Genomic DNA, 20,182 nt, shown 5'->3' with positions numbered 1-20,182 from the left:
ATTTTCTAAGGTGAAGCTTAGATTGTTGATGTTTAGATCTTTCTTCTTTTCTAATATATGTATTCAATGCTATAAATTTCCCTCTAAGTGCTACTCTCACAGCATATCACAATTTTTGATAATTTATTTCTTCATTTAACTCAAAATATTTTAAAATTTCTCTTGGAATTTCTGTTTTTTTAAACTCACATGCTATGCGGAAGTGTATTGTTTAATTTCCAAGTATTTTGAGATTTTCTACCTATCTTTCTGTTATTGATTTTTTTTTGTTTAATTCCATTGTATTGAGAGCAGACATTGTGTAATTTCTATTCTTTTGAATTTGTTAAGTTGTGTTTTATGGCCCAGCATGTGGTCTGTCTTGGTGAATGTCCCATGTGAGCCTGTGTGTGTTCTATTGTTGTCAGATGAAGTAGTTAATAGATGTCAATTATTCCCAGTTGACTGATAATGCTGTTGAGTTCCACAGTGTCCTTACTGATATCCTGCCTGCTTGATCTGTCAGTTACTAAAAGAGGGATGTTGAAGCCTCAAGCTATAATAATGGATTTGTCTATTGTTCTTGAACTTCTATTGGTTTTTGTCTCACATATTTTGATGTGCTATTATTAGGTACATACACATTAAGGACTGCTAACATCCTTCTTGTTTTAATTGAGCATTTTATATGATCCCATTTTGTCTCTTAGTATATCAACCATATTTTTTTCTTTTCTTGTCCTTCAAACTTTTATGTAATGGCATTGATCTATGATGGATTCTAGATCTTGTGAAAAGCAGCCACGTCCATGGACTATATACATAGTCCCAAAAGCAGTGATCCACTCCTCCAGCATATCTGTTCCAACTTTATGGCCTTCCACTACCCACTGTACTTAGAGTTTTTTAAATTCCATATTCCATTGGAACTAGCTTAGATGAGCCCCAGACCAAGCTGTCTGCTTGAATGCTCCTGATGCACTTTTCTAGTTTTGCCCTACCTGTCTCATCTCAGGATTTCACATCTAGTAAGATGGAAGATCTGGCAACAAGTGCAGGTTTTTTGGCTTTCTTTGACTCATAGTGCACAAGGCATTCCTCTCTTAGCCTCTTTGCTTCTTCACTTTCTTCTTCCTCCACAGATCCAAAGGGATCAACGTCATTATCATCTTTACTATCCGTAGCTCCACTTCCTGTGGTGTCTTCCACATTAGCAGGGCCATACTTGCCCAAAGCTTTCTTCACTCCTGGAACACTGGCCTCTTTTTCATAAGAGCTGATGTGATTATATCAATGTAGGGCATGATAAGAGTCAGCAGGCATGGACTGGAAACTGCTTCAAATGCTGCTGGTTGGCTTATGACAGCATACACCCTTTGATGTAGCTCTTGTCTGCTAGGTAATTGTTGAACACCTGGAGGCTGGGGGTGCTTTTCAAGTCTCCAAAACCCCTGGCATCTGCGGATCCAGGAACTGGGGGACAGCGAAGGAAAAGAGGAGTCCAGGGGGTCTGCCAAACACTAAGGGGAAAAAAAGCTCAATTATATTCCTTTAAAAAATTGTTAGTGTTGTCTCTAGAGTTTGTGATATATGTTTATAACTAGCCTACATCCACTCTCAAATAACACTATATTGCCTCATGGGTAGTAAAGATACCTTTATAATAGAGTATTGCCAATTCCTTCCTCCTGTCTTTTGTTACATGGCTGTCATTTACTTCACTTAGCCATATACTATAATCTTCTAATATATTGTTACTATTATAACTGGGAGCAAACGATGACCTATTGGCTCAATTAACAATAAGAAAAACAAAATATTTTATTTTAACTTCATTTATTCTTTCTTGATGATCTTTCTTTTTCTGTATAGATCAAATTTCTGACCTACATAATTTTTCCTTTCCCCACAGACCTTCTTTATTTTTTTTATTTTTATTTATTTATTTTTTTTCAAAGACCTTCTTTAAACATCTCTTGCAGAGCAGGTGTATTGGTGATAAATTCTCTGAGGTTTTTTTGTTTGTTTTGTTTTGTTTTTGTCTGAGAAAGTCTATTTCTTCTTCACTTTTGAAGGATAATTTCACTGGATATAGATTTCTAAGCCAATTTTTTTTCTTTCAACAGTTTATTTTTGTTTATTTTAGAGAGAGAGTGTGTGTGTGCAAGTGAGGGTGGGGACGGATAGAGAGAGAAAGAGAATCCTAAGCAAACTCCATGCTGAGGGCAGAGCCCAACGGGGGGGCTCAATGTCAAAACCCTGAGATCATGACTTGAGCCAAAATGAAGAGTCAAGATGCTCAATTGAATGAGCCACTTTCAACAGTTTAAATATTTCCCTCCACTGTCTTTTAACTTACATGGTTTCTTGTGTGTGTGTGTGTGTGTGTGTGTGTGTGTATGTGTGTGAGTGTGTTTAAGATTTTATTTTTTAAAGTAATCTCTACATCTAACGTGGGGGCGCAGACTCACAACCCCAAGATCAAGAGTTGCATGCTTCACTGACTGAGCCAGCCAGGTGCCCAAGCTTACATGGTCTCTGATGAGAAGTCTGATTTAGCTCTTATCCTTGTTCTTCTATAGGTAAAGTTTTTTTCCTGTGTTGCTTTAAAGATTTTCTCTTTGTCTTTGGTTTTCTACAGTTTGAATATGATATGTTTAGGAATAAAATTTTTTTTTAATTTATTTATCCTGCTTGGTGTTCTCCAAGCTCCCTGAATCTGTGTTTTGGTGTCATCAATTTTGGAAAATTCCTAGCCATTACTCCTTCAAATATTTCTTTTGCTCTGTCCCTTCTTTCTTCCCCTTTTCTTCTGGTATTCCAGTTATACATTTGTCATACCTTTAAACTTGTTTCACAGTTATTGGATATCTTGTTTTTTTTTCTCATTCTTTTTTTTTTTCTCCTTTCATTTCAGTTTGGGAAATGTCTACTGACATATTTTCAGTCTCAATGATTTTTAGCTTGGCCATGTCCTTTCTATTGATGAGCCACTGTAAAGCATTCTTTATTTCTGCTCAATATTTTTTAAGATGATTTTTTAAGGGGCACCCAGGTGGTTCAGTCAGTTGAATGTCTGGCTCTTGGTTTTGGCCCAGGTCATGATCTTGTGCGACATGGGATTGAGCCCCATGCTCTGTGTGAAGTCCGCTGGAAATTTTCTCTTCTTCCCCCTCCCCACTCACTTGCTCACATGCTCTCTCTATATATATAAAAAAATTATATATATATAAATTTTTTAAAAATGTGATTTTTAAGAGAAATTTTATGTTCACAGCAAAATTAAGAGGAAGATACAGAGATTTCTCATAGACCTACTGCTTCACAACCTTTCCTACTATGAACATCCTCCACCAGAGTGGTACATTTGTTACAACTGACGAACCTACACTGATGCATCATAATCACCCAAAGTCTAGACTCTACATTAAAGTTCACTCTTGGTTTTGTATATTCTGTGGGTTTAGACAAATGTCTAATGACATGTGTCCATCATTATCATATCATACAGACTATTTTTTACTGCCCTAAAAATCCTTTGTGTTCCCCTTATTCACCACTCCTCAACAATCCCTAGCAATCACTGATCTTTTTCCTGTCTCCATAGTTTTGCTTATTCGAGAATGTCATGTAGTTGGAATCATATAGTATGCAGCCTTTTCAGTTGGATTATTTCACTTAGTAAAGTGATTTTAAGATTCCTTTATGTCTATTTTTTGCCTTGATAGCTTTTTAAAAAAATACTGAATAATATTCCATTGTTTAAAGGAACCACAGTTTATGTATCCAGGTGTCTACTGAAGGACACCTTGGTTGCTTTCAAGTTTTGGCAATTATGAAGTTAGAACTTACTTTCTTTCTTTCATTTTAAAAATTCTTTCATACATTTTCTGTCTCTATGCCCATCTGCTTTTGCATACAGTATACTTCTACTAGTGCATCTTTAACATATTAATCACAGTTATTTTAAATTCTCAGTCTGATAATTCTAAAATTTCTGCTGTATCTGAATCGAGTTCTGATAATTGCTTTGTCTATTTAAATCATATATCTTGTCTTGCTTTTTAAATCATGTCTTGTAATTTTTTGTTGAAAACAGAACATGTTGTATTAGGTAATATGAGCTGAAGTAAATAGCCTTTAGCATGAAGTTTTATGTTAACATAGCTAGGAATTGTGTCTAATGTTTATTGTGGCTGTAGGTTTCAAAGGCTTTAATTTCCTCCAGGATACTTGTTTTTTAATTTATCTTTTATCTTTGGGTTTCTGTAAAAACTCTCTCTTAAATACAGTCAGAACCATATATCTGCCTCAGTTGCAATCCACTGTTAACATACTGGAGCCCTATTGATGAGGTGGTAAGGGGTAGGGGAGGAGAGGACATCTATAATCCTGTGAATAAGTCTTAGTCTTTAGTGAGCTTGTATCCCTGAGCTGTGACCTTCACAAATGATTCTTATGTTGTTCTCTTCCTTTAGGTGAGACAGAAAGACTAAGGAGGCTTGAGTTGGATAAATTCCCTTCCTCCACATCAGATAAAGCTCTTTGCCATTAACAGATAGGCATTTGTTAAGGAGAATGCTCTGGACATTATTTCAAAACTATTACTATTCCCTTTCCCTTGCCAGAGACATGGGATTGTTGTTTTGACTCTTTATCATGACAACTTGGTGGGATTCCTGGGGGTAAGACCCACAAAAAATGCAAGGTAGCCTATGACTACAGCTCTGAGGTTTCTTATTTACAATAATTTATACTCCAATCTCCAGCAATTCATTAAAAGTACTGTTTGAGTTTACCTACCATCCATGGCTCAAGCAGCTTTTGATCAGGGTAAGTTGATCTGCTCTGTGATTCTTTGTATTAACCTGTTCCTCCAGATTTCAAAGTAATGGTTTGCACTTTCCCTTAATTCCTTAATGGAGCTAAGAAAAGTCACAATTTTCCATTTGTTCAGCTTTATTGTTGTAAGGATGAGAACTATGACTTATGTGTTGGAGATGAAACTTCAAATCTCTAGGAGTTCTTTTAATGAGATGGGAAACTCATAGCTGAAGAAGTCTTTTCCTCTTTCACTTTGAATGATAATTTATCTGGGTATAAAATTCAAGATTTCCAGCTATTTTCCTTCAGCACTTTACAAATGCTACTTTACTGTCTTTTTGCTGTATATTATTGCTGCTAAGAATTTTGTTGTCACTCCAGGTATCATTTCTTTGTAAATTATCTGTCTTTTGGTATTTTAAAGATATACTTTTTCTCCTTGACACTTTATACACTTTCTGTAATGTGTCTCTGTGTGTAGAATTATTTTCAGTTGATCTATTTTTTAATCTCATGAATTATATATTCTTTAATTCTGAAAATTTTTCAGTTCCGATATTTTCAAATGCTCCATTTCTATCATTTTCTTCATTCTCCTTTTTAATAATTGTCAATAGACTAATATTAGCTTGTCAATCCCTTCTCTGTGTCTCTACAAATCTATTAAAATCATATGTTTATTCTATGTTCTTGGGATATTCTTAGGCATTATTGCCCTAATTTTCTCTTTGTCTCTGTCTATTCTAGAGTTTACCCCATTATACTCTTTTTTGTCCATGAGAAAGATGTTCTGTTGAGCCACAATCTTCCTCTAGTCCTAACGTGTCCTCTGAAGATCCTTGTTCAAGTCTGCCTTCAAAAATCCCTTGAAATATTTGAAAAGAGAGATGCCAGTCTCCCCCTTTTCCTTAGGTTAAACACCACAGTTAAAGGCCATTGTGAATGTAGGCAGGTCACAGTGAATACTACCTTTTACAATATGGTGATGGGAAATGTGAGAAGCAGATCAATATCTAAATTTTAATCAATAATTCTGGAAGTGTTCACTAGGAACCTGGAGAACAGCTTGGAAAATTCCCCTGTGGTACCTAAATTAATCCTATGTGTCCCATCTGGGTTTAATTTATTTATTAAACAATAACTTATTATATGTTCAGTTGTATTAATTACCCTTCTAAATGCAGGAGCTATGCTGGGGATCAAGACATGGTCCTCAGTTGTGTCAGTGCAGTAGAAAAGAGGTTGAGATGATGAGCAGGGTGGAACGGGGTGTGATTATCCAGGAAGAGAGTACCAAGTGGAAGAATGCTCAGAGAGCACTCTGAAGACCCTTCCATTTTCAGATTCCCATGCAACATTTAGTAGCACTTCAATCATATTAAGTGGGGCCAGGTGTAGTCTCAGGGACCATCCAGCAGAAGAAGTTATTATCCCTTCATTGTGGAGCTACAGAGGGCCAGGCTCAGCTCTTATAGCATTTAATCCAGTCCTGATCAAGGATAGGAAGAATAAGTGACCTCACCCCACCAGCAAGTGGGTTTGGATTTAGTTTTGCTCCCATTGACTTTTGCTTCAAATGCTTGTTGATTCGTTCACTGTAGTGGATTAATGACACCAATGGCCCCTCATAATGGTCCTTCTGTATCCAAACTTTTGTCCTGTATCTTTGTAGTCCCCTCCTACCCTGATTCCAGGCTTGGCCGCATAACTTTCTAGGACTAATGTGATGTTTGCAAATATGATACAGGCAGAAGCTGGAAAAGTGCTTGTAGATTTCCATGTCTTCTCTTCTATCTCTGGCTTCCCTGTGATAACTAGACTAGTTTTCCTTTGGAACCTTGTCCAAGGCTAGCTCTCTCTTATCTTGGTTTCTCTTGTATCTTGCCTTGATTCCTGCTGCTGATGTGAGAAGATGCTTGGGCTATCCTGATGGAGGGCTGTGAGAGACATATGGAGGAAAGCTGGGCTGTTCCAGATGAGGTCATCCTAGACTATCCAGCCCCCAACTCACTTCCAGTTCACAGAAGATACACAAGCAAGCCCAGCTGAGATCAGTTAAGCCTGGCCCCAAATGGTAGAAAGCAGATTTAAATCAAAAGAGAGCTGGGACGCCTTGGTGGCTCAGCAGTCGAGCATCTGCCTTCAGCTCAGGGCATGATCCTGGGATCTGGGATCAGGTCCTGCATTGGGCTCTTTGCAGGGAACCTGCTTCTCTCTCTGCCTATGTCTCTGCCTCTCTGGGTATCTCTCATGAATAAATAAATAAAATCTTAAAAAAAAAAAACGAAACAGAGAGCCTAACAACCTATGGGCTTATGAATAATATTAAATGGCTGTTGTTTTAGACTACTAAGTTTTAGGATGCTTTGTTACAGAGCAGAGCTAACTGATACAGAAATGGTAGTTATCTGATGCTCAATCATTCCATGAATCTTTGTGGAATATCTACTTTGCTTCTGTGGGCTTGTGGGAAACTTTTCAAGGTCTTTTTCTATCTGCTGCCACACTGGTTCTGTTGGCATGACCGATTGTAACTCTGCGTCCTTGTCCAGAACTTTGTATCGCTGCTGAGACTGTCATGCCCTGACACCCCACTAGCTTGGCTGGGTCCCTGGCCCCTAAGTTCTTTTCAGCACCCTTCTCTTCCTTACTGGGTTCATTCTTTGAATGGATGAATTATTTGGAACCCTTATACCTCATGTAGAGCATTTCTTATCACCTAGCTATCCGCTACTTTGCTTCCCTGGTCAGATTGGACCTGTATGGCTATGGATAGCACCCTGAAGTATGCGCCTGTTTATTGCCCTCCTTTGGACTGCACTCACAGCTGGATGAAGAATTATCCTCTACAAGAGTTAGTTCCCTGTATTAGTTTGCTAGGGCTGCCATATGAAGTACTATAAACTGTATGGCTTAAACAACAGAAATTAATTTTCTTACAATTCAGGAGGCCAGAAGTCTGAGACCAAAGTGTTGGCAGGGTTGGTTTCTTCTGAGGCTTCTCTTCTCAGCTTGTAGATGGCCACCTTCTCACTGTGTCCTCACATGGTCTTCTCTTACTCTGTGTCAATGTCCAAATTTCCTCTTCCTATATGGACGCCAATCATAGTGGATTCAGGCCCATCCTATGACTTCATTTTAACTTAGTTACCTCTTTACAGACCCTCTTTCCAAAAAAGTCACTCTCTGAAGTGCTTGCTGGGCCTTCAAGCCACCTGAGTTGTGACAGTTAATCTCTCATGCATGTTGTCCCCAAAGTAGAGTCTCTTGGTCATTGCCATTTTGAGGTGATAATGCCCAGTCTTCTTCTCTTTACATTGTTTGTAGCTAATTGGCTGTCATGAATGTTAGCAATAGTAGCTTTGACCAAATGATACCAGTTTGCTGGCTGAAAAGAAAAAGCATTAAGAGAATATTAGCTGCTGAGGCCAAGTCCATGGAGGCACTTTCTGGGGGGTGTTTTATCCTGCATGCAGGAGCTGCTCTTCCCTCATTCAGTCTGTCAGAAGGTTACAGCCAAGGTGGTGTGTGCCTGGAGGTGGTGCTGCAGGGAGAGCAGTGCCCTTGTCAGCTCCGGAGGAATGATGAGATCTCCGATAAGGGGAAGACAACACCCAGGAGGCAGCATGGTGTTGCAGAAAAGGCTTTGGAATGAGGCAAGACTATGTTTGATCCTGAGTGCACCATTTGCCATTGATGACCTTGGGCAAGCCATTTAACCTCTCTGGACCTCAGTTTCCTTATCTGTAAATCAGGGAAAGTTACCCCCTACCTCCCAGGGCAGCTGTAGAGCTGGTAGGGCCAAGCGCTGTGCCCGACCCTATCAGGGATCCATATATGTGCTGACCGAAAAGGGAATGACCCCAAACTGGGAAGCTAGGAGGGGGTCCATCTGAAACTTTTGGGGGATACTGACATGTCACAGAGTGGCTGAATAATGTCAGTTGGAAATCCTGTCCAGGATTTCTCTTGCCTTAAGCTCCCCTCTATGTGCATGTACTTGTGTGCACACAGGCACACACCCCCACACACAGACACACAAGATGCATACTGAATAAGTAAACACCAGGCCATAGACAAACACTCATGACGACACACAGCACCCCCCCATGCGCAAAGGAACTTGTACAGCGCCAGTTGGTCCCTCTCTTACAGATAGACACACATACACAAGTGTGCACACAAAAGTACACTCCCAGGCCCTGTGCACCGCGGCTATGTTCCCTCCATGAAATGGGACCTTGAATTCCTCCGACTGGAGACCATAATATATATCTAAATATTGAGGACCATATACTGAATCATCCCCCTCAATGTATCTAAAATGAGATATGAAGAGGGGGAAAACCCCAGTGGAGAAGAGGAAGCCATACATACAGATTGCAATCGCCACCCAATGTTGCTGGTAGAGAGAAATGGATGTTGAACATTGAATGTTAAAAATTGTGTTGAATTAGATAAGAAAATCCCGTGTAGACTTTGTTAATGATTCATAATCAGCTAATAAGCTCATCTTGAGGAGAATAATGATCCGCGGACCTGTTGGCTCGTTTATCACTGTGTTTTACAACATTGGCAAAGAAACTAATTAAATCCCCGCATCATTACAGAGAATCCCTTTTAATAGAGATACAATGATGCACTAGAGGCTACAGATTACACTGCAAATTGTACCAAGAGATTTTGGACAGCGGGTTTTAATTAACATGTGAGCCAGAAGCAGCTCGCTTAAATAATAACCAGCGCTGGAACCATCTGCACGGAGGAGTCAGGCCATAGGAGGAGGAGGTGAGGACAGAGGCCCTGGAGGCCAGGAGAGCATGGGCTGAGGCTGGAAGGTGTCTCAGAGTCGGGGCTCTGGGGAAAGGGGACAAACTGAGACGGGGCTTGAGTCCTGAAGGGGAGGGGAAGCAAAAGCCGGTGCATGTCAAGGTCCAGAATCAGACCAGGTGAAGGAATGCAGCTGTTTCTGGGGAAGCTGGAGGTGTGGATCCACACTGATGAGAGCAGCAAAGTCATATGAGCTCTAGACAAGTCCCCTGACCCCCCCTCCACCCCCATTTGTCCATTTGGACAAACCAAACCAAGAGAGACCACTTGCGAATGGGCATCGCACACCACTGTCCGGACTCCAGCCCTTGGCAGATGGAGCAGCAGGTTGCTGGGAGGCAGGCAGGGCAGGTGCGCCCAGGGGGACCCAGCAGGGGAACCGGAGGTGCCCTAAGCGGCACAGCCAATGAGCCTCTAACAGCTGAGTCCCATGCTCCTCCCATGCTCTTCTGTAGTCGGCTTCCAAGGAGAAACTTCGGCCAGTAGGCCAGGAGACAGACAGAAGGACAAGTGGGCCAGAAGGCAGACAGGGAAGAGTAAAGCCGGGAACTCTGCTTAGCCATGAGTTGCGTGTGTGTTCTTGGAAACGAGTTCATGGCCAACCAGGGGAGAACTTTATTCCCTCAAGGGCGAACCTGGGGGAGGCCTAAACGGTGCTGGGCCGGACTTCCTGAGGGCACAGGTCACACGGCCGCAGCTCTGCCGCACCTTGAGCAGCTTGTCACCCATTTTACTTGGCAGTCTCCCAGGCAGGGTGCTTCCCTGTTCCCTCCTTCCTCAGCACCAGGCTTTCCTTCCCAGGCTGAGGCTCAACACCGAGGTGGCCTGTGCCACAGGCGGTATCACAGACTTCAAAGAGGCTTCTCTGACAGTTGTGGGAAGATCAAGAGTCTGTGTAGGCAAGACGCGGGAAAGAATTCTCCCCAAGTTCAGGTCCCTCTCTCTGAGAAAATAAGCTGAAGGCTTCCTCCTCTGAGGCCTGTATATTATTATTTTTTTTAAAAAAGATCGGCAGCAAAATGATTCATAAAACCTTGGAAACAGAGTTCTTGTAAAGCCTCAAAGAACAATGGCTCATTGTGTACCGAGACTCCCACCTGATAATCTGCCAAAGGCGTGATGCGGGCTCCTTCGAGATGGAGCTGCACCCAGCAGTCACTTCCCAGCCTGCTCTTCTCCTGGGGTTCCATGGCAACCCTGCAAAGATGCCAGTACCTTCTAGCATTCCCCAGGCAGCAGTCACCTTTGTGCCCGGGGCCGCAGGACTGCCTCCCGGCTGGGGGGCAACTCTTCTCTCCGAGGTGCTGCCAACGCCGTGCATGCAGGCTTCCAAAGCCAACCTCACCCCCCACCCCCGTGTGCACACGCATGCACACCTGGGCACGTGTGTGCCCCCACACATGCATACACACATCTGGGCACACTCTTGCCCTCTCCCCAACCCCGAAGCTGGCAGCGCCGAGCCCCTGGTGCTCCCCCACTCCTCTGGGGCCTGCCGGGGCTGCTGTCATCCGGCCCTCGCACCTCGCCCCTTCCCCACCGCCTCCCCCTCCACTGGGTCTCCATCTGGGGTCGTGGAGCAAACAGGGGTCAGACACCTGCGGTTCAGCCTCCCCCTTTATGGACAAGGAGAGGGAGGGGCCTGCCAGCGAGGGAGGTGACTGTAGTCCTGAATGTCTCGAGTGAGCATCCTTGTGCTGTGCAGAAGGGTGGCTGCGTGTCACCCTTTCAGCTGCTTCTTGGGGACTCCTCAAGGGAGCCAGGATGATTCCTCCCTCCCTGGTCTCTGCCCCCCATCCAACACCCTCGGGCTCTCGCCGTGGGCCCGCCACCCTTGACTCTGAAGCTGTCCGAGCCTCCGGCTGCGTTTATGAATGGTGCCAGTTCCAGGGACTTGGGGTCTGGAAGGGACTTTCAGGGTCAGCTGGTTCAACCTATTCATTTTGTTGGATGAGTAGTAAATGGAGGCTCTGGGAAGTTGAGTGAGGCTGAACCAAGGGACCAGTGGTCCAGCGCTTGGGAAACCCCAGAAGCGCTGGGGCCCCCATCCAGGCTTTATTGTGCTTTTATTACAAAAGCTCTGGGCAGCAGAGACAGAGCCTGCTGTGACCTAGATTGAACCCAAGCCTTGTGTCGCCGCGGGACAGAGGCCTTGCCAGTGTCCTTCCTTGGGGTGTCCGCCGATCAGCATACCTCTCTCCTCCCTCCTAAGGCCCTCAGCTGCCCTCCCGACAGTTCCAGGCAACCAGGTCCCTACCTCGCAGTGCAGGCAGGCAGCAGGTGACAGTGCGGACGCTGCAGTCAGGCACCTTTGGGTTCGAGTCCCAGCCTCGCCCCTCCCCTCAGCACCGGCCGAGCCTCTGTGAGCAGTGGCGGCTGCTGCAGCTGCCGGTTGGGCTTTAGGACTTCTCTGAACCTGTGGGTTAGATGCAGCCATTATTAAAAGTTAAATGACAGAAACTCCTAATTAAATAAATTATGCTTAAAACAAAGGCAATAAGCCCTAAGACAAAAATCATTTTCTAGTTATTTTAATATCATCTCTACTCTAGAGCTGATGCTCTGGGGGCCGTTCAAGTCCGCTGTGTCTGGGTGGAGGAAGCACCGCGCGCAGCACCACCCAAGACAAGGGTGCCCTCCACCCCCTCCCATTCCGAGTTCCGTGATGTCGAATTAGTAGTCTGCTCCTGGCTGTGGGGTGGGGATGGGGGGCGATCACGCCATGGAAGTGAGCAGACACCACAAGGCTGGTCCTCCTCCTCTTTTTCCTCCCCCCTCCTCTTCTTCCCCCCTTCCTTCTCCTCTTTCTTCTTCTTTTATTTTTATTTTTATTTTTATTTTTTGGAGAGCCAGCCTCTGAACCCCTACCAGCAGGCCCCTAATTGTGTTTGACCCTTCCAACGACCCTGTGACATGGGGATTCCAGCTTTAGAGAGGAGGGAGCTGGGACTTAGGGGGTGCAGTGACATCTCCCGGGCGGAGCTGGTGGGGCTCTCGGCCCGCAGTGGACAGAACTCACCCCTGCCTTGCGGCTCCAGGTCCAGTGCTCTCTGGCAACATGTTGAGCTTGTCTACTTAGCAGTAGGCGGTGGCGGCGCTGTCCCCTTCCAGGCCCCAGCGGCCAGGAGGCTTCGTCCGGGTGAGCAGGATGCAGGGCCCGCTGCCCTAGTGGTCGAGGGGTGGCAGAGGCAAAATCGCCCAGGGAGCAGAATGTTCGGGGGCAGGGATGCCCACATGGAGGGAAGAGGGCCCTGGACCACATGCCCAGCGGTCGTCCCCACCACCCCAGCCGCAGGGGTGACACTGCCTCCCACGGCCGCCTTGACAGTTCACTAAGCACCTGTGTACCTGCGCTGCACACACTGGGTGTGAAGGAGTAAACGCTGCTTCCCTTCCTCGCCCCTTCTCTCCTCCTGCCTCTTTCCTCCCCTCCCCACCCCCGGCAGTGAAGACCCTCCATGGTCGTCCAGGCTGAGGACAGCCCGGGCACAGCGACGTGGCACAGGCCGCTCCCCTGGAGCCCCTTCCTTGGTTTCTGTGCCAACCCTGGGCCTGGTCCTCCCCGGCCCGTCGGACCTTCCTGCAGGCCCTGGGGCTTCAGGAGGCCTCAGAGGCAAAGGGGAGAGAAGGTCAGAGAAGGGACGGGAAGCTGAGCATAGGAAGCCCGAAGCCCCCCCACCCTGCCCTCTGTCCCTCATTTCACAGAGGCCACCGGGGCCTCCCCCATCTGACTGCATCCACCTGGAGGCACCCCCGTGGCTGCCACCCACCCCTGCCCTACGTGAGGCATCCCTGGCCTTCTGGCCCATCGGGTCCGGGTAGGCCGCTGGAGCGTCACTCCCCGTGTTGTGGCTGAAGGCCTCTGTCCCCGTCTCCCCTCCCTCCAGCTTCTAACCAGAAACCACCCAGGGCTGTTCCCGTGCCTGCCCCCCCATTCCCCCGTCCCCCTGTCTAGGAGGCCAGGCTGGCCCTCCTGCCCCGGTGCCCTCTGCCAGCCCCTCAGCCTCCCGGTCCATCTTGCTCCACCAGCCACCTCCTCCCCGTCTCACACTTCCTCTCCCTCTCGCCCGGATGTTTCTTCTCAGAATCATGAACAAACTGAACATTTTTCATCTAAAAATAAAACCTCCCTCCCTCAACCCAATGATTATTTATCCTCCCTCATCTTTTTTTTTTTTTTTTTTCTCTTCTGTTCAGAGCCAGATTCTTGGAAGCGGGGGGCCTGTCTCCACTTGCTCACCTCCACGGGTGCTCTCCCACCATCCTTGTCTTCACTCCCATGGGAACCCGTCCCACGAAGACTGCCACGTTGCTTTATCAGAATCTAACAGCTATCTTCAGCCTCTCCAGGACCTCTCTGAGCCATCTGACACCTGGCCACCTTCTCTTTTACTGAATCCCTCTTCTCTTCATGTCCAGTGTTCCTGGGTCTCCTCTGGTCTTTCCATTTGGTCCTTCCCAGGCTCCTCGGCCTCAGCCCTTCCTACCCTTTCAATGTTGAGGGTCCTGTCCTCAGCTCTCTCTGTGCATGATAACCACTCTCCCTGAGCATACTCATTGTCCCCCACCGTCCTGTGACCCCGGCCCCCATGAGTGCTCTGATGACTCGATAGCTCAGGTTAATCTCTGAAGCTTCAGACCAGTAGACGCAACCATCCCAGCGCGCTCCTTGCTGACCCTCAGCACCTCAGACCCACTATCTCTGACGGGTGATCATTTTCCCCAGGAATCTCCACTCCTCCTGTGTTCTGCTCAGCACCGACATCCCCCCAGGTACCTACCTGAGAACCCTTTCTTTTTCCCTCCAACAGATCATCCACTTCTATTGACTCTACCTCTTACAGATTCCTCAAGTTTATCTGCTTCTTCCTATCCCCACTATAGCTACTCTTGTTTCTCATTTAGAATATTCCAGAAGTCTCTTCACTACAGTCTCTCAGTGTCAAGTCTTACTCTACCTTCAACCCGACTACTACCTAATTAAAATGCAGACTGTAGCTGTGTGAAGTTGTTCAGTGGCCTTTCTACTGCGTTCAGGGTAAGCTCTAGACTCCCTGTCCTAGAACAGAAGACCGTTAGGACTTCAGCCCTGCACATCTCCTTGCCCTTTTCTCTTGTTTTTAACCCTTTCAGACCTTTGGTTCTAATCATGCTGAAAAACATGCAGTCCCCTGCACACAGCATGGTTATCCTTCCTCTAGAATGTATGCAGGATGCAGATAGGGACTTGGGGTGGTTTCGTTCGCAGTTGTAGCCCCAGCCCCTAGAACAGTGCTTCACAGAGACAGCCAGGGAATAAATGATTGTATCTTCTTGTCTTTTCTGGGCATGCCTCTCCCACTTAATTCTACTTGTTCTGTAGGACTCAGCTCAGACATTCCTCCTCTTTGGAAAGCCTTCCCTGACCTCTTTGGGCTGGATCCTCTCACAACTTTTCCTTCCATTCCCACAATCCTCAAATCACGTTGCTTCCTTCTTTTCTTTGGAGCTGTGTCTTATCTGTCTAGGTACTGCCTGCCAAGCACAGAACTTGACACCCAGTAGTACTTGCTCGATAGATGCTCGTTGAGTGAATGAAGCACTGGATGGGCATAACCAACCCCAAGCCTGCTTCCCCTTGTGCCCACCATCCTCCCCTTCCCCCACTGGCCACAACTTCCATCTCAGACATCTTTTCCGATGCCTCCAACATGGTCCTTTGTGGCTTCATCATCCCTATGGAAGCTTTTCAGAGCCAAAGGGGCTGTGAACTCTGGCTGGCTGCAGCTAGAGACATCACTATCCAAATGTTCCTCTCCAGGGGGCTAGGATAGTTCCCAAGACTTGATCAACGGTGTTGGGTCTCTCTGGTCTCTGCCTCGGAGGATCCGGTATAGGACCCCAACTCCCTGGGGAAGAGGCCCACAAGATCCAAATAAAGAAAGGGTCAAGGTGAGTCTATGCTTACAGGCTGAGATTTGGGGGTGCTTCTGTTCTAACAAGGACTCAGGACACTGGCCATGGAAACTGGTGGGAACTCTGACATACCTTGGAGGAATGCTGTGACTTGGGGGCACAAGGAAGTCAAGACTTTGCCCCAGGAATGCCTGATAGTAAGGTTCATGAGGCAGCACAACTAACTCTAACCCTTGTCTGCTATGAGAAGAGAGGCTGCTTCTGGCTTCCTTTCCTGATCAGACTGGTCTCAGGGAGTGAGAGGAACCCAGTGCTGGAGCAGGACCCTGTTGTTACTCACCAAGCCAGCCTAAGGTCAATCCTCAAATCCACTGACCCCCAAATTCCCTTGCCTTCCTGTCTCTTGTTCCATTCCTCTGAACTTTCCCTTCATCCTCAGAGGCTCTTCATTCCCCTGCTTCTCTTGATCTCATCATCTGTCCTCCTCCTCTATGCTCCCAATCCTTACTCTCTGTAGTCAGCTTTTCCATCAAATGTCTCGCCACCTCTGAGCAACCTTTATTATGCCCTTGACTGCCCACGGCTCCTGAACTGCCCACGGCTAACCCTGAACTCAGGGGAAACCATTCTGTTGGTTCTTTCCCTTCCTGAGCAGAGCCTGGCAGCCTTGCTGATAGACTCTCCTGAAGACAGTCATTGGGATGCCTGAGTGGACTCTCTTTAATCCTGTTAGGCCTAGTGATCTAGAGTTGAGAGCTCTAGTGTGGCTGCTCCAAATCTTTTCCGCTCTCCTCCAGGCTGAGACCAGCGAGGTCTCCTGGTCTTCTCAGAGAACAGGACAAGGAGAAACTGAAGCTCCCTCTTTCCTCTCTTTTCCACTTCAAAAATGCTGGGCGTCTTCATTGCTCCCTCCTGCCTATTGGAGGTAAGGTCTTGCTCTCGTTCTGAGGATTCCCTCCTCTTCCTCCTGTTACTCTGTTCTTACCCCTCTCCTGAGACATCTGAGACCTCACTCCATCAGTCATCTTCCCTTTCTTGCATTTCCAATCTTTCCCTTTCAGTTGACATCTTCCTAGAAACTTATAAATGTGCTCAAGTCCTCCTGACCCCCCTGAGTGACTGCTCTATCTCTCTCCATCATTCAACTTGTCACTGCTGCCACTTCCTCACCACCCACTCCTTCCTTCATCCTTGTGCAATCTGGCTTCCGCCCCCACTTCTCTATGGAAACTGCTCTTCTAATTTCTCGAGCAGCATCCTCATCACCGAATTGAATGTGTTCCTGGCCCACAGGAAGCACTGAGAAGGTGGAGCCTCCCTCCCAGGACTGGCTTAGGCACTGGGAAAAGTCCCGCCTGGTGGGAGACCATATCCAGCAGTGGAGTCACTTACAGGTAGGTTGGTCTTCAAATAGCTGCCCTCTTGTACTTTATACCCAGTGATCTTTGTGTGACCCTATTGGGTCAGCAAACAAATGGCCTCTCTCAGGGCCATCATGCCGGTTCACTTTTCTCCTGGCTTAACATCTCCAGTGCCTTAACATCTCCATAGCCCACTCCTGTTATGGAACGATGCACAGGCTCCTCCCTATTCTCACTAGCCTCCTAGTGAAGATTTGATTGACCAGCCAAACTGACCCCTGCCCTTTCTGTGAGGAAGTGGTCAACAGCATCTTCATCTACTAAAAAGAAAGAGGTGTTCTTAGGCTGCCTGCCAGACTGACTGATCAGAAGCATATAACAGTATGTCCGACAAGTATGGTGTCTTGGTATAGAAAGATTATCTTTGCAATGAGTCTGTATGCGATTGGAAGTAATCTACCTCTTTAAAAACATCCTGTAAATTTAGGTTCTCTTTTCCTTCATTCACCTACTTGGTGAGATATTACTATAGTTCTACTTTTTGGTGCATTTAATCTTCAATGGGTATTTGATAAATGCTGAATAAATGGATAAATGCATGAATGAGTGAATAAATATTACAAATATCAGGTCTTTTATCTAAGTTTATCCTTAGCCAACTCTCCCTTGATGATGCTAAAAATATGTTTAATATTAGCCTTAGCCAGGGCCAATCTTTGGAAGTACCACTATGAAGATTTGTCCTTGATGAATAGAAACATTTGACTAAATCCAACAGTGCCTGGAAGGGTCATCACTTTGTGAACGACACTCCCCTGGGAGGACAACGACTTCTAACCCTGTTCTACAAGTTAAGGAAGGGAGCTGGGAGACAGATCTGTAGAGACATGTCCTGCCTGAACATTCTTCAGCCTCTAAAGGGTATCGTTGGGAAGGCACAGCGCTGCCTGGAGCCCCGGGCTGGTGCCCATTGGAGTGACCAGCCTCCCGTGGAATCCTGCTGCCTTCCTCTCATTGATTTGGCCGGGATCTTTATTGTCTGCTCAAATGTAATTAAAGAGTCCTCTGATGGTGCCAATTAAAGACTCGGAGGGACGGGAGCGGGTGCTCACGGCATCACATGGTGCGGCGCGGTGAAGCTGTAAACATCCATTAGCCATTACAGTTCTCATTAGTCCTTGAAAAACAACTCATTAGTGTCCATAGAACTGACAGGTAAATACAGCTAATGGGCTAAATCTATCAATAAATTCATTGTGTGCAAAATCAGGGTTTCTGTCATTGTGCTGCTTGCGGTGACTAATCAGAAGGTTAAATACTCCTCCTGCAAAAATATATATAAGTTGCAAAGCACTTAGCCTGATAGACTGTGAAAAAATGGCATGTGAGAAACTAATGAAGACATCAAAGGCTTTATTTATACGTAGGGTGGGTTCATTTCAAGTTCAGGTTGCTATGAACTGTCACAGCTGTTTAGCTGAGACTAAATTTTAGAAAGCATATTGATTTGTTTTAATTTAAACGGGGCAGTTTACAAAAGCTGCTTGAATCTGAAGTTATTCCAGAAATGATTGCTCAGTGCATGGTTGGGGGGGGGTCTCACCATGCTTCTGCTGCCCCCTCCATAGGGCATCTTTGGAGACGCTGCTCATCCTGTAGATGTTGGTGTGGAGGAGCTCAGCGAGTATGATGGAAGAGATGGATACACTCTTAGGGCTCATCTAGCCCCAGCTCCTTACGGGGTGGAGGGGAAACTGAGGCCAGGGAGAGCTGGCAATAGGCGCAGGGTCATTCGGTACATTGGTGGCACGGCCCAGGTCTCTGAGGCTTCCTCCTGCCTGATGCTGCCTGTTTCTCTCCAGAGGAACCGTGATGCTCCTGGTTGGGTGACAGGGCCACCCAAAGGTCAGGGCTGTCTCCCTGGGCATGTGCTCTGCCTCCACACCCTTGGCCTTCTCCAGCTATGCTAATTTAATCCAGAGGTGTCCCATCTTCCTCTTCTCTGGATTCAGCTCAGCCTCTGCCCTTGGGCTACTGTACTTTGGGAAGCAATAGGAGATCAGCTGCTTCCTCTAGCCCAGAAACTTCTATCTCTAGATGTCTGTTTCCTGGGCCTCTGCTAAAAATATCCCCTTTCACCTTGTTAGATGGAAGGGAACACTTCCTGACCTCAAAAGGATAAAACAGTAGGAGAGGTTATAAACTGGCCCTTGGAAAGTTGTGTCTGACCTCTCTGCCCCAACCTGCAGGGTTTTTAAATTTTTCATTTATAATCAATATAAAAACCAGGACATTTACATAAAAGTTTGGCTTTCCGGCTTCTTCTGGGAAATCGGAAGATTTGGCCACACTGGGCTTGATTTCCAGCCTGATCCAGGTTCGGTGGGGCAGATTAGTGGTTGCCCCTTTAGATGGGACTGTGCTTTATCAAACACCCTGGTGTCCTCTGGCCCACAGCCTGCACTAGGACAGAAGAGCATCTCTTCTGATGGTCACAGTGACAGTCATGCTGCTGTATGCCACCACCTTTACAGTGGAATGACTTCTGTTTGGCCCTGGTTGCTCTGTGTCACTAGCTCCAGACTCAACCCCAGGCAAGAGCAGCTAGGTGACTGTCCTGGTTCGTCCTCTCTCTTGCTGTAGAGGTCAAGGAGAGTAAGTCCCTGCCCATTTAGCTTCTGGGATGTGGAAGTGGCCCTGCCTCCCCATAGGACTCTCAGATTGATGGGTCCCCAAATCTGACTGGGATCTTCAGAGGTTCATAGAAATTACAGGTATCTATTCCAGCCTCCTCACCTATTTCTTTCAACCTGCTTTGTCCCCCTGCAGTTCATATGTTACATGGCTTCTTTTAAAGAAGCAAATCTGAGCACATGGCTCCCCTCCATAAAAACCTTCATCATCCTTCTGTTGTTTTAGGATAAAATCCAGAACCCTCACGACGTGGCACAGGACTCTGCAGCTCTGGCTCTGCATCCTCCCTTCACTCTGTGCATGCCTCTCCCTTTCTTCTGCCTCCCTCCAGCCCCAGTGTCCCCTTCGGTCCCTCCAAACAGACTTATTGGTTTCTCCTTCCTGATAACATGGGCGCCTGCAGTTCCTTCCAACCGGAATGTTATTCTCCAGATATTTGCCTGTCCAGCTCCTTCACCCTAAATTCCCAGCCTCCTCCGTCTCCCTCAAAATTGCAAAACTTATCTTAGGACCTCTATGCTTTCTGTTCCTTCTGCTTGGAATGTATTTCCCTTGATTTTTCCATCACTGGCTTTATCTCATCCATCAGGTGCCAGCTT

General features: G+C 46.3%; 1 pseudogene; it reads right to left on the bottom strand.

The window, feature by feature from the left end:
• Positions 1 to 760: 760 nt before the first annotated feature.
• Positions 761 to 10,362, bottom strand: LOC140603231 (elongation factor 1-beta pseudogene; annotated as a pseudogene).
• Positions 10,363 to 20,182: the final 9,820 nt, after the last annotated feature.

Source organism: Canis lupus, chromosome 13 (assembly GCF_048164855.1).
Source record: "Canis lupus baileyi chromosome 13, mCanLup2.hap1, whole genome shotgun sequence".
In the NCBI taxonomy this organism is placed as follows: domain Eukaryota; kingdom Metazoa; phylum Chordata; class Mammalia; order Carnivora; family Canidae; genus Canis; species Canis lupus.
This window is presented reverse-complemented; position numbering and strand designations above follow the sequence as displayed.